The sequence below is a fragment of the Ranitomeya variabilis genome, chromosome 2 (genome assembly GCF_051348905.1).
Source record: "Ranitomeya variabilis isolate aRanVar5 chromosome 2, aRanVar5.hap1, whole genome shotgun sequence".
Taxonomy (NCBI): Eukaryota; Metazoa; Chordata; class Amphibia; order Anura; family Dendrobatidae; genus Ranitomeya; species Ranitomeya variabilis.
In genome coordinates, this window is record NC_135233.1 from 793652378 (window position 1) to 793665686 (window position 13309).

Consider the following 13309-nt stretch of genomic DNA (forward strand, 5'->3'; position numbering starts at 1 on the left):
AGTGGTAGAGGAACATTTTTGTTTGGGGTTAATTATTTTGGCTTATATACAAGTCATTACTCTGGAAAGGATGTTCCTTAACATATTTCCCAGCAAAACCCATTTTGGTTTTGGTTTTGTATGTTTTTTGGTGCACCTGTAAAAATGGCATGAAACTCTGACAATATTGTTTACAGCTGTGACCTAGGAGTCAGAAATGCTTCCAGGGGCATTTGCCATGATGCTCCCATGTCATTTGAGCAGTGTTTCCATCATTTTCAGATGTTTTTAGACCTCAAAAATGACTCCCGGGGAGAATCAAGGTAAAAAATGCTCGGGTCTCCCATAGACGTACATTGGGCTCTTTGTTCTGTCCGAGTACCCGAGTATTACAAATTACTTGACCTGAGCAAAGAGCACCCGAGCATTTTAGTGCTCGCTCATCACTTGCATTAAGGGCAATTTGTACACCCCCCTAAAGTTGAAAGAGAATCTGTCATCATGATTTAGTGTGGTGAAATAAAGGTATGGCAATAATGGCGCCTTCATACTGGCTTAATAAATATCTGTAGGGAAGAAATCCACTTCCAGGTTCTTGTTTAATTCACGTTACAAATTTTGGTGAAGTCTCCTTTTTCTGCATTGCGGCAGGACTTTGGGGTGGAACTGTGGGTAAGGTTTTCACCTGTGCCACGGCCCCTCTTCATTTGTATGAGCCTTCTTTGTTAAAGTTCGCATTAGCACTGCTATTGCTGCTGGTGGCGCTTGCGCACATTCATCTCCCAGTGGTCTTGAGTAAAATGTTGCCAGAGGCGACCCATGCCCAGATTGAGATTTTGACTTATCGTGAAGCAGAGGTCGGAAACTGTGCATGCGCCACCTCCGCCGCCATTTTCCTGAAGACATTTGGATGTCAATCTGGGCATGTGCCATCACCGGCGTCATTTTTGCTGAAGACCTCTGGGAGATGAATGTGCTCCAGTGAGGCGGGGCTAGCAATAACTTTAAAAAAGCAGGCTCGTACAAACAGAGAGGGCCGCGGCAGAACCAAAAACCATACCTTCAGTCCCGCCCCAAAGTCCTGCCCCAATGCACAATAAAGATATTGCATCAAAACTTCTTAAGTTTAAGTTGCAAATTTATTCCCTACAAGTGTCTATTAAATCATTATGAAAGCACCACTATGACTATACCTGTATTTTAGCATACCAAATCATGATGACAGGTTCCCTTTATAGTTAAAAGCATTTTTATATTTTTTCTTTAAGATCTAGTTTTTGTTTTTCATTGTGATTACATTAATGACTTCTTTACTAAGATTTAGGCCGGGGTCAGATCTAACGTATAAAAATATGGTCCGTTTTTTACGGCCGAGATAAGCAGGAAAAGTTCCTGAACACTGATCCGTATTCAATGAGAGGATGCAATTTTTTCTCCAAAAATTATCAGTGTGTCATCCGTATGGCATCCGCATGGCATCGCACAGCAAGTTTTTCTCACCGGCTTGCAAAATGGACATAGAATGGATGCATGGGCTCAAATATTCGTGCAAACATATATACAGTATATATATATATATATATATATATATATATATATATATATATATATATAATGCCAGTGAGACACACACATATATAAATATATTTATATTTAATACAGAGCTAGATAGCATAAAAGGCGGTAATTCATTTACCTGCATTTGCTAACTCCTTATCAATCCCGACAGAATATGAGTCATGGTTTACATACAGGAAACCATTTCATATCCGTTATATTATTTCATATTGCTCACGAATAATGTTAGTAGTTTGTGTGTGCAAAGTTTGGGAGCTCTAAGTGTTAAAATAAAGGGTTAAATAAAGGAAAAACTGGCATGGGCTCCCGCAATATTTTCTCCGCCAGAGTGGGAAAGCCAGTGGCTGAGGGCAGATATTAATAGCCTAGAGAGGGACCATGATTATTGCCGCCCCTGGCTTAAAACATCTGCCCCCAGCCACCCCAGAAAAGGCAACTCTGTTAGATGCACCTATTTTGACACTTAGCCACTCTCTTCCCACTCCCGAGTAGCAGTGGGATATGGGGTAATATGGGTTAATATCACCTAGCTAATGAAAGGTGACATTAAGCCTGGTTAATAATGGAGAGATGTCAATAAGACACCTATCCATTATTAATCCAATAGTAATAAAGGGTTAAAAAACACACACATTATGAATAAAGTATTTTAATGAAATAAATAAACACATGGGGTTTTAATATCTTTATTGTATGCTCAATCCAACTGATGACCCTCATACTTCTGAAAAAAAATAAAAATAAAAAAGCAACAATATCCCACACCTGCCCGCCGTACAGTCATGTCCCACAATGTAAATCCATCTGAAGGGGTTAAATACATTTACAACCAGCAGCCTGCTAATGCAGCCGCCCCTGGCTGTAAAAACTGAGCAATGAATGGAATGCAGCTTCGTTGACTTGTGTAACCATCATAGAAGCTGAGCCCCCTGGTGGCATAAACTCATAACTCATGAACTCTAGCGTGAGAAAATATTCAGAAAAAATCCCACGCTAGAGTTCATATGAGTTTATTCCACCAGGGGGCGCAGCTTCTATGACGGCAATGCAAGTCAACGAAGCTGCATTCCATTCATTCCCCAGTTTTTACAGCCAGGGGCAGCTGCATTAGCAGGCTCCTGGTTGTAAATGTATTTAACCCCTTCAGATGGATTTACATCGTGGGACATGACTGTACGGTGGACAGGTATGGGATATTGTTGCTTTTTTATTTTCCTTTTTTTCTGAAGAACAAGGGTCATCAGTTGGATTGAGTGTACAATAAAGATATTAAAACCCCATGTGTTTATTTATTTCATTAAAATACTTCATTCATAATGTGTGTGTGTAGTATTAACTCTTTACTACTATTGGATTAATAATGGATAGGTGTCTTATTGACATCTCTCCATTATTAACCAGGCTTAATGTCACCTTACATTAGCAAGGTGACATTAACCCCTTATTACCCCATATCCCACCACTACTCAGGAGTGAGAAGAGAGAGGCTAAGTGCCAGAATAGGCCCATCTTACAGATTAGCCTTTTCTAGGTGGCTGGGGGCAGATGTTTTTAGCTAGGGGGGCCAATGTCTGCCCTCAGTCACTGGCTTTCCCACTCTAGCGGAGAAAATTGCGCGGGAGCCCAAGCCAGGTTTTTTCCGTGATTTAACCCTTTATTTTAACACCTAGAGCTCCCAAATTTTGCACACACAAACTACTAACATTATTGGTGAGGAATATGTTAAAATATAATGGATATGAAATGGCTTACTATATGTGTGTCAAATATATATATATATATATATATATATATATATATATATATATATATATATATATATACTGTATATATACAGTACAGACCAAAAGTTTGGACACACCTTCTCATTTAAAGATTTTTCTGTATTTTCATGACTTTGAAAATTGTACATTCACACTGAAGGCATCAAAACTATGAATTAAGACATGTGGAATTATATACTTAACAAATAAGTGTGAAACAACTGAAAATATGTCTTATATTCTAGGTTTTTCAAAGTAGCCACCTTTTGCTTTGATGACTGCTTTGCACACTCTTGGCATTCTCTTGATGAGCTTCAAGAGGTAGTCACTGGGAATGGTCCTCCAACAATCTTGAAGGAGTTCCCAGAGATGCTTAGCAGATGTTGGCCCTTTTGCCTTCACTCTGCGGTCCAGCTCACCCCAAACCATCTCGATTGGGTTCAGGTCTGGTGACTGTGGAGGCCAGGTCATCTGACGTAGCACCTCATCACTCTCCTTCTTGGTCAAATAGCCCTTACACAACCTAGAGGTGTGTTTGGGGTCATTATCCTGTTTAAAAATAAATGATGGTCCAACTAAACGCAAACCAGATGGAATAGCATGCCACTGCAAGATGCTGTGGAAGCCATGCTTGTTCAGTATGCCTTCAATTGAAAATAAATCCCCAACAGTGTCACCAGCAAAGCACCCCCACTCCATCACACCTCCTCCTCCATGCTTCACGGTGGGAACCAGGCATGTAGAGTCCATCCGTTCACCTTTTCTGTGTCGCACAAAGATGCGGTGTTGGAACCAAAGATCTCAAATTTGGACTCATCAGACCAAAGCACAAATTTCCACTGGTCTAATGTTCATTCCTTGTGTTCTTTGGCCCAAACAAGTCTGTTCTGCTTGTTGCCTGTCCTTAGCAATGGTTTCCTAGCAGCTATTTTACCATGAAGGCCTGCTGCACAAAGTCTCCATTTAACAGTTGTTGTAGAGATGTGTCTGCTGCTAGAACTCTGTGTGGCATTGACCTGGTCTCTAATCTGAGCTGCTGTTAACCTGCAATTTCTGAGGCTGGTGACTCCACTTTTGTTTTTTTTGCCACTGCACTTGGGGACACTTTCAAAATGTTCCCAATTTTTCGGACTGACTTACCTTCGTTTCTTAAAGTAATGATGGCCACTAGGGTTGAGCGACTTTCATTTTTTTAAGATCGAGTAGGGTTTTGGGAAACCCGATTTTGTCCAGAGTCGAGTCGAGTGCAGTCGGCCGATTATCGCTAAAAGTCGGGGATCGACCGAAACACGAAACCCAATGCAAGTCAATGGGGAAGCATAGTCGGCAGTGAGTGGAGGCCAGGAAAACACCTACAGTGCCCATTTTAATGCCAAAAACATCCATTCTTGTTTCTGAAGCTTGCCAATCTTAATTAACTGTATAATAATAGTTGGGCATAGGGAATTGGGGGAAAGTTGTGGGGGGAGTAGGGCTGGCTCAAGTTTTTCGTGGGCCCAGGAAATGCGGACTACGTCATGGCGGTGTTGCAGGGAAAGGTAAGTATTTAAAAGTTGCAAGTGCTGTGATCCTGAGCAAGCAGGGGGGGCCCACTCGTTCGCATTGCCACTGGCACAGGGCCCCTCAAAGTACGGCGGTGTGTTTGCATGGCGGGGGCGCCTCCCACCAGCAGCGACACTTTTGCGTACTCTGAGGGGCCCTGTGCCAGTGACGTCGCCAACGAGTATGCCCCCCCACCTGATGAAGGAACCTGCACTTTCATCTGCACCTTCCTCTTTGTCCCTGTGTAAGGTGGTATAACATGCGGGAAGGGGAACCTTACTTTCAGCAGGGACAGATTCTGGCTGTGTAGAGTACAAGGGGAATGTAGTGGTCTAGGTCAATGTACCAGCAGACTCATTTAGCAGTGGCTGGGCAATGGGCAGGATGAGGAGGAAACAGATATAGGGCCAAAGAATAAAGTAGGCTACATGCAGTTCAAAATTGGTAACAGGACTAAACAGGCGGCATTGCTTTGTTCAGTGGAGTAGCAAACCCAAGAGCAGCAGACACTGTTTCAAGGGCCTAACCACACTAGTAGGCCAAATGCAGTTTAATATCTGATAGTATAGGGCGAAAGCCAGAATGTGGAAGCTCAGCTTTGTTCAGTTGAGGACAACACCAGGGAGGGGCAGACACCTTTAGTAGGCCGGAAAAGCCTATTGCATTTTTTAAAATGGTAATTTGGAGCAGAAGGTTGAAGCTCAGCTTTATTTAGTTGAGGGCAACACCAGGCAGGGGCAGAAGCCGTTAGTAGGCCCTAACCACCATTTTTTTTTTTTAAAACCACTTAATGAGAGCCGGAAGGTTGAAGCTCAGCTTTATTTAGTTGAGGACAACACCAGGCAGGGGCACACAGACAGACACCTTTAGTAGGCCGGAAAAGCCTATTGCATTTTTCAAAATGGTAATTTGGAGCAGAAGGTTGAAGCTCAGCTTTATTTAGTTGAGGGCAACACCAGGCAGGGGCACACAGACAGACACCTTTAGTAGGCCGGAAAAGCCTATTGCATTTTTTAAAATGGTAATTTGGAGCAGAAGGTTGAAGCTCAGCTTTATTTAGTTGAGGACAACACCAGGCAGGGGCACACAGACAGACACCTTTAGTAGGCCGGAAAAGCCTATTGCATTTTTTAAAATGGTAATTTGGAGCAGAAGGTTGAAGCTCAGCTTTATTTAGTTGAGGGCAACACCAGGCAGGGGCACACAGACAGACACCTTTAGTAGGCCGGAAAAGCCTATTGCATTTTTTAAAATGGTAATTTGGAGCAGAAGGTTGAAGCTCAGCTTTATTTAGTTGAGGGCAACACCAGGCAGGGGCACACAGACAGACACCTTTAGTAGGCCGGAAAAGCCTATTGCATTTTTTAAAATGGTAATTTGGAGCAGAAGGTTGAAGCTCAGCTTTATTTAGTTGAGGGCAACACCAGGGAGGGGCAGAAGCCGTTAGTAGGCCCTAACCACCATTTTTTTTTTTTAAAACCACTTAATGAGAGCCGGAAGGTTGAAGCTCAGCTTTATTTAGTTGAGGACAACACCAGGGAGGGGCAGAAGCCGTTAGTAGGCCCTAACCACCATTTTTTTTTTTAAAACCACTTAATGAGAGCCGGAAGGTTGAAGCTCAGCTTTATTTAGTTGAGGACAACACCAGGCAGGGGCACACAGACAGACACCTTTAGTAGGCCGGAAAAGCCTATTGCATTTTTTAAAATGGTAATTTGGAGCGGAAGGTTGAAGCTCAGCTTTATTTAGTTGAGGGCAACACCAGGGAGGGGCACACAGACAGACACCTTTAGTAGGCCGGAAAAGCCTATTGCATTTTTTAAAATGGTAATTTGGAGCAGAAGGTTGAAGCTCAGCTTTATTTAGTTGAGGACAACACCAGGCAGGGGCACACAGACAGACACCTTTAGTAGGCCGGAAAAGCCTATTGCATTTTTCAAAATGGTAATTTGGAGCAGAAGGTTGAAGCTCAGCTTTATTTAGTTGAGGGCAACACCAGGCAGGGGCAGAAGCCGTTAGTAGGCCCTAACCAAAGTTGAAGGCCAAATGCAGTTTAATTTCTGATACTATAGGCCGAAAGCCAGAAGGTGGAAGCTCCGATTTAGACAGTGGAGGACAATTTGAATTAGGGACTGCAGACAGACTTAGTAGGCTGTCCCCTGTGGACCATGCATCCACCACATTAACCCATTGCGCCGTAATGGACACGTAATCTTCCGTGGCCATGCCTACAGGTCCATGCGTCTGTTGTCAGGTGCACCTTTGTACTCACAGATTGCCAGAGTGCATGGACAATGCGGTCTTCTACATGCTGGTGAAGGGTTGGGATGGCTTTTCTCGCAAAAGAAGTGTCGACTGGTTAGCTTGTAGCGTGGTACAGCGTAGTCCATCATGGCCTTATTAATAGTAAATAAAATATATAACTAGGCTCTATGAACTTTTAAATAGGTTCCAGGGGTACACGGGCAGCATTGGTGTGGTCAGTGGAGGAGTATTGCAAGTAGGGGCTGCAGACAGGCTATCAAAGGCCTAAAATAACAAACAGTAGGCAGTCATGGCAGTTTTACATCGGTTACATGGATACACAGGCAGGCACTCCAGGCAGCATTGTGGTCAGTGGAGGAGTATTGCAAGTAGGGGCCGCAGACAGGCTATCAAAGGCCTAAAATAACAAACAATAGGCTCATTGCAGTTTTACAGCGGTTACATGGATAGACGGGCAGGCAGCTTGGTGGTGAGTGGAGGAGTATTTAAAGTAGGGACCGCAGACAGGCTATCAAAGGCCTAACATAACAAAGAATAGGCTCATGGCAGTTTTACAGCGGTTACATGGATACACGGGCAGGCAGCTTGGTGGTCAGTGGAGGAGTATTTAAAGTAGGGACCGCAGACAGGCTTCAAAGGCCTAACATAAGAAAATGGGCTGGCTGTAGGCACTTTATAATTGGTTCCAGGGGTACACGGGCAGCAGTGGTCTGGCCAGTGGAGGACTAGTGGAAGGAGGGACCGCAGACAGGCTTCAAAGGCCTAACATAAAAAAATGGGCTGGCTGTAGGCACTTTATAATTGGTTCCAGGGGTACACGGGCAGCAGTGGTCTGGTCAGTGGAGGACTAGTGGAAGGAGGGACCGCAGACAGGCTTCAAAGGCCTAAAATAACAAACAATAGGCTCATGGCAGTTTTACAGCGGTTACATGGATACACGGGCAGGCAGCTTGGTGGTCAGTGGAGGAGTATTTAAAGTAGGGACCGCAGACAGGCTATCAAAGGCCTAAAATAACAAACAATAGGCTTATGGCAGTTTTACAGCGGTTACATGGATACACGGGCAGGCAGCTTGGTGGTCAGTGGAGGAGTATTTAAAGTAGGGACCGCAGACAGGCTTCAAAGGCCTAACATAAGAAAATGGGCTGGCTGTAGGCACTTTATAATTGGTTCCAGGGGTACACGGGCAGCAGTGGTCTGGTCAGTGGAGGACTAGTGGAAGGAGGGACCGCAGACAGGCTTCAAAGGCCTAAAATAACAAACAATAGGCTCATGGCAGTTTTACAGCGGTTACATGGATACACGGGCAGGCAGCTTGGTGGTCAGTGGAGGAGTATTTAAAGTAGGGACCGCAGACAGGCTTCAAAGGCCTAACATAAGAAAATGGGCTGGCTGTAGGCACTTTATAATTGGTTCCAGGGGTACACGGGCAGCAGTGGTCTGGTCAGTGGAGGACTAGTGGAAGGAGGGACCGCAGACAGGCTTCAAAGGCCTAAAATAACAAACAATAGGCTCATGGCAGTTTTACAGCGGTTACATGGATACACGGGCAGGCAGCTTGGTGGTCAGTGGAGGAGTATTTAAAGTAGGGACCGCAGACAGGCTATCAAAGGCCTAAAATAACAAACAATAGGCTTATGGCAGTTTTACAGCGGTTACATGGATACACGGGCAGGCAGCTTGGTGGTGGTGAGTGGAGGAGTATTTAAAGTAGGGACCGCAGACAGGCTATCAAAGGCCTAAAATAACAAACAATAGGCTCATGGCAGTTTTACAGCGGTTACATGGATACACGGGCAGGCAGCTTGGTGGTCAGTGGAGGAGTATTTAAAGTAGGGACCGCAGACAGGCTTCAAAGGCCTAACATAAGAAAATGGGCTGGCTGTAGGCACTTTATAATTGGTTCCAGGGGTACACGGGCAGCAGTGGTCTGGCCAGTGGAGGACTAGTGGAAGGAGGGACCGCAGACAGGCTTCAAAGGCCTAACATAAAAAAATGGGCTGGCTGTAGGCACTTTATAATTGGTTCCAGGGGTACACGGGCAGCAGTGGTCTGGTCAGTGGAGGACTAGTGGAAGGAGGGACCGCAGACAGGCTTCAAAGGCCTAAAATAACAAACAATAGGCTCATGGCAGTTTTACAGCGGTTACATGGATACACGGGCAGGCAGCTTGGTGGTCAGTGGAGGAGTATTTAAAGTAGGGACCGCAGACAGGCTTCAAAGGCCTAACATAAGAAAATGGGCTGGCTGTAGGCACTTTATAATTGGTTCCAGGGGTACACGGGCAGCAGTGGTCTGGTCAGTGGAGGACTAGTGGAAGGAGGGACCGCAGACAGGCTTCAAAGGCCTAAAATAACAAACAATAGGCTCATGGCAGTTTTACAGCGGTTACATGGATACACGGGCAGGCAGCTTGGTGGTCAGTGGAGGAGTATTTAAAGTAGGGACCGCAGACAGGCTATCAAAGGCCTAAAATAACAAACAATAGGCTTATGGCAGTTTTACAGCGGTTACATGGATACACGGGCAGGCAGCTTGGTGGTGGTGAGTGGAGGAGTATTTAAAGTAGGGACCGCAGACAGGCTATCAAAGGCCTAAAATAACAAACAATAGGCTCATGGCAGTTTTACAGCGGTTACATGGATACACGGGCAGGCAGCTTGGTGGTCAGTGGAGGAGTATTTAAAGTAGGGACCGCAGACAGGCTATCAAAGGCCTAAAATAACAAACAATAGGCTCATGGCAGTTTTACAGCGGTTACATGGATACACGGGCAGGCAGCTTGGTGGTCAGTGGAGGAGTATTTAAAGTAGGGACCGCAGACAGGCTATCAAAGGCCTAAAATAACAAACAATAGGCTCATGGCAGTTTTACAGCGGTTACATGGATACACGGGCAGGCAGCTTGGTGGTCAGTGGAGGAGTATTTAAAGTAGGGACCGCAGACAGGCTATCAAAGGCCTAAAATAACAAACAATAGGCTTATGGCAGTTTTACAGCGGTTACATGGATACACGGGCAGGCAGCTTGGTGGTCAGTGGAGGAGTATTTAAAGTAGGGACCGCAGACAGGCTATCAAAGGCCTAAAATAACAAACAATAGGCTCATGGCAGCTTTACAGCGGTTACATGGATACACAGGCAGCTTGGTGGTGAGTGGAGGAGTAGTGCAAGGAGTGTCTGTCCCAGTACTCCCAAAATATAAATAGATGTTAATGTCTCGCAAAACAACCAAAACAAAAAAAAAGGTGGCATACTTAGGTACAGGGGTGGGCTCATCTACTGAGTTTCTGACATAGTAATTTGGCAGTAACTATTTAATGGTGCCAATATAGGACACAGACACAGACTACTTTAAGTTGCATCATAGATGTCTACAAATTTGTATTGTCAGTGCCAGACATTGAATGATGTCAGCGAATAGACTAAAGATTGGTGGAGCTGTGCGACATAATTTTGGACGTGGTAGAGCACATTTTGAGCTGGGGTAGGGGGGAACTCTCTTGAGGCCGGCGGGACCGCCCCAGGGCCCCTCATGTTACAACGGTGTGTCTGACGTTGGGTGCGCACCACCACCGCCAGAGACACTACATTGTACTATGAGGGACCCAGTAGCAATGCCGTCAACCAAAAGCGAGCACACCCACCTCTTCAGACAAACAGCAGTCTCACGGGTGCTTGCGCCAAGTCGCGATTAGTGTTGAGCGATACCGTCCGATACTTGAAAGTATCGGTATCGGAAAGTATCGGCCGATACCGGCAAAATATCGGATCCAATCCGATACCGATACCCGATACCAATACAAGTCAATGGGACTCATGTATCGGACGGTATTCCTGATGGTTCCCAGGGTCTGAAGGAGAGGAAACTCTCCTTCAGGCCCTGGGAACCATATAAATGTGTAAAAGAAAGAATTAAAATAAAAAATATCGCTATACTCACCTCTCCGACGCAGCCGGGACTTCAGCGAGGGAACCGGCAGCGTTGTTTGTTTAAAATTCGCGCTATTACTTGGTTACGTGAATTCCCGGCTTGTGATTGGTCAGGTCGGCCATGTTGCCGGGACGCGGACCAATCACAGCAAGCCGTGACGAAATTACGTCACGGCTTGCTGTGATTGGTCCGCGTCCCGGCAATATGGCCGCCCTGACCAATCACAAGCCGTGACGTCACGGGAGGCTGGACACGCGCTCATTTTAAAATGGGCGCGTGTCCAGCCTCCCGTGACGTCACGGCTTGTGATTGGTTGCGCCGCGGTCAACCAATCACAAGCCGGGAGGCTGGACGCGCTCATTTTAAAATGGGCGCGTGTCCAGCCTCCCGTGACGTCACGGCTTGTGATTGGTTGCGCCGCGGTCAACCAATCACAAGCCGGGAGGCTGGACGCGCTCATTTTAAAATGGGCGCGTGTCCAGCCTCCCGTGACGTCACGGCTTGTGATTGGTCAGGGCGGCCATATTGCCGGGACGCGGACCAATCACAGCAAGCCGTGACGTAATTTCGTCACGGCTTGCTGTGATTGGTCCGCGTCCCGGCAACGTGGCCGACCTGACCAATCACAAGCCGGGAATTCACGTAACCAAGTAATAGCGCGAATTTTAAACAAACAACGCTGCCGGTTCCCTCGCTGAAGTCCCGGCTGCGTCGGAGAGGTGAGTATAGCGATATTTTTTATTTTAATTCTCTCTTTTACACATTTTAACATTAATGTTGTTGCGATACCCGATACCCGATACCACAAGAGTATCGGAATCCCGGTATCGGAATTCCGATACAGCAAGTATCGGCCGATACCCGATACTTGCAGCATCGGAATGCTCAACACTAGTCGCGATACCACGGCCCCGTGTGGGGAGTTTTGCCATTTAGGGAGGTGTAAACATGTCGTATGCTGTACAATCAGCTGCAGCAAATTAGACATTAGAAAAGTAATTCACAGGCAAGAGCTTTTCATAGGAAAGCTAGGTGTCGGCCGGGCAAGGTGGGGCAAAAGATTTCGAAATCCAGTTGTGGTTCATTTTAATGAATGTTAGATCGTCAACATTTTGGGTAGCCAGACGAGTCCTTTTTTCGGTTAATATTGAACCTGCAGCACTGAATACTCTTTCTGATAGGACACTTGCTGCCGGGCAAGCAAGCTCCTGCAATGCATATTCTGCCAATTCTGGCCAGGTGTCTAATTTGGAGGCCCAGTAATCAAATGGGAATGACGGTTGAGGGAGAACATCGATAAGGGATGAAAAATAGTTAGTAACCATACTGGACAAATGTTGTCTCCTGTCACTTTCAATTGATGCAGCAGTACCTGTCCTGTCTGCGGTCATAGCAAAATCACTCCACAACCTGGTCAGAAAACCCCTCTGTCCAACGCCACTTCTGATGTGTGCACCCCTAACACTCCTAGTCTGCTGCCCCCTGGAGCTCGTGTGAGAACGATCACGTGCGCTGTGTGCTGGGAATGCCTGAAGCAAACGGTCAACAAGAGTTGATTGTTTGGTTGCTAATATTAGTTCCAAGTTCTCATGTGGCATAATATTTTGCAATTTGCCTTTATAGCGTGGATCAAGGAGGCAGGCCAACCAGTAATCGTCATCGTTCATCATTTTCGTAATGCGTGTGTCCCTTTTTAGGATACGTAAGGCATAATCCGCCATGTGGGCCAAAGTTCCAGTTGTCAAATCTCCGGTTGTGATTGGTTGAGGGGCAGTTGCAGGCAAATCTACGTCACTTGTGTCCCTCAAAAAACCAGAACCCGGCCGTGACACGCAACCAATTTCCTGTGCCCCCGGGAAAGGTTCGGCATTAAAAATATACTCATCCCCATCATCCTCCTCGTCCTCCACCTCCTCTTCGCCCGCTACCTCGTCCTGTACACTGCCCTGACCAGACAATGGCTGACTGTCATCAAGGCTTTCCTCTTCCTCTGGTGCAGACGCCTGCTCCTTTATGTGCGTCAAACTTTGCATCAGCAGACGCATTAGGGGGATGCTCATGCTTATTACGGCGTTGTCTGCACTAACCAGCCGTGTGCATTCCTCAAAACACTGAAGGACTTGACACATGTCTTGTATCTTAGACCACTGCACACCTGACAACTCCATGTCTGCCATCCTACTGCCTGCCCGTGTATCCTCCCACAAATAAATAACAGCACGCCTCTGTTCGCACAGTCTCTGAAGCATG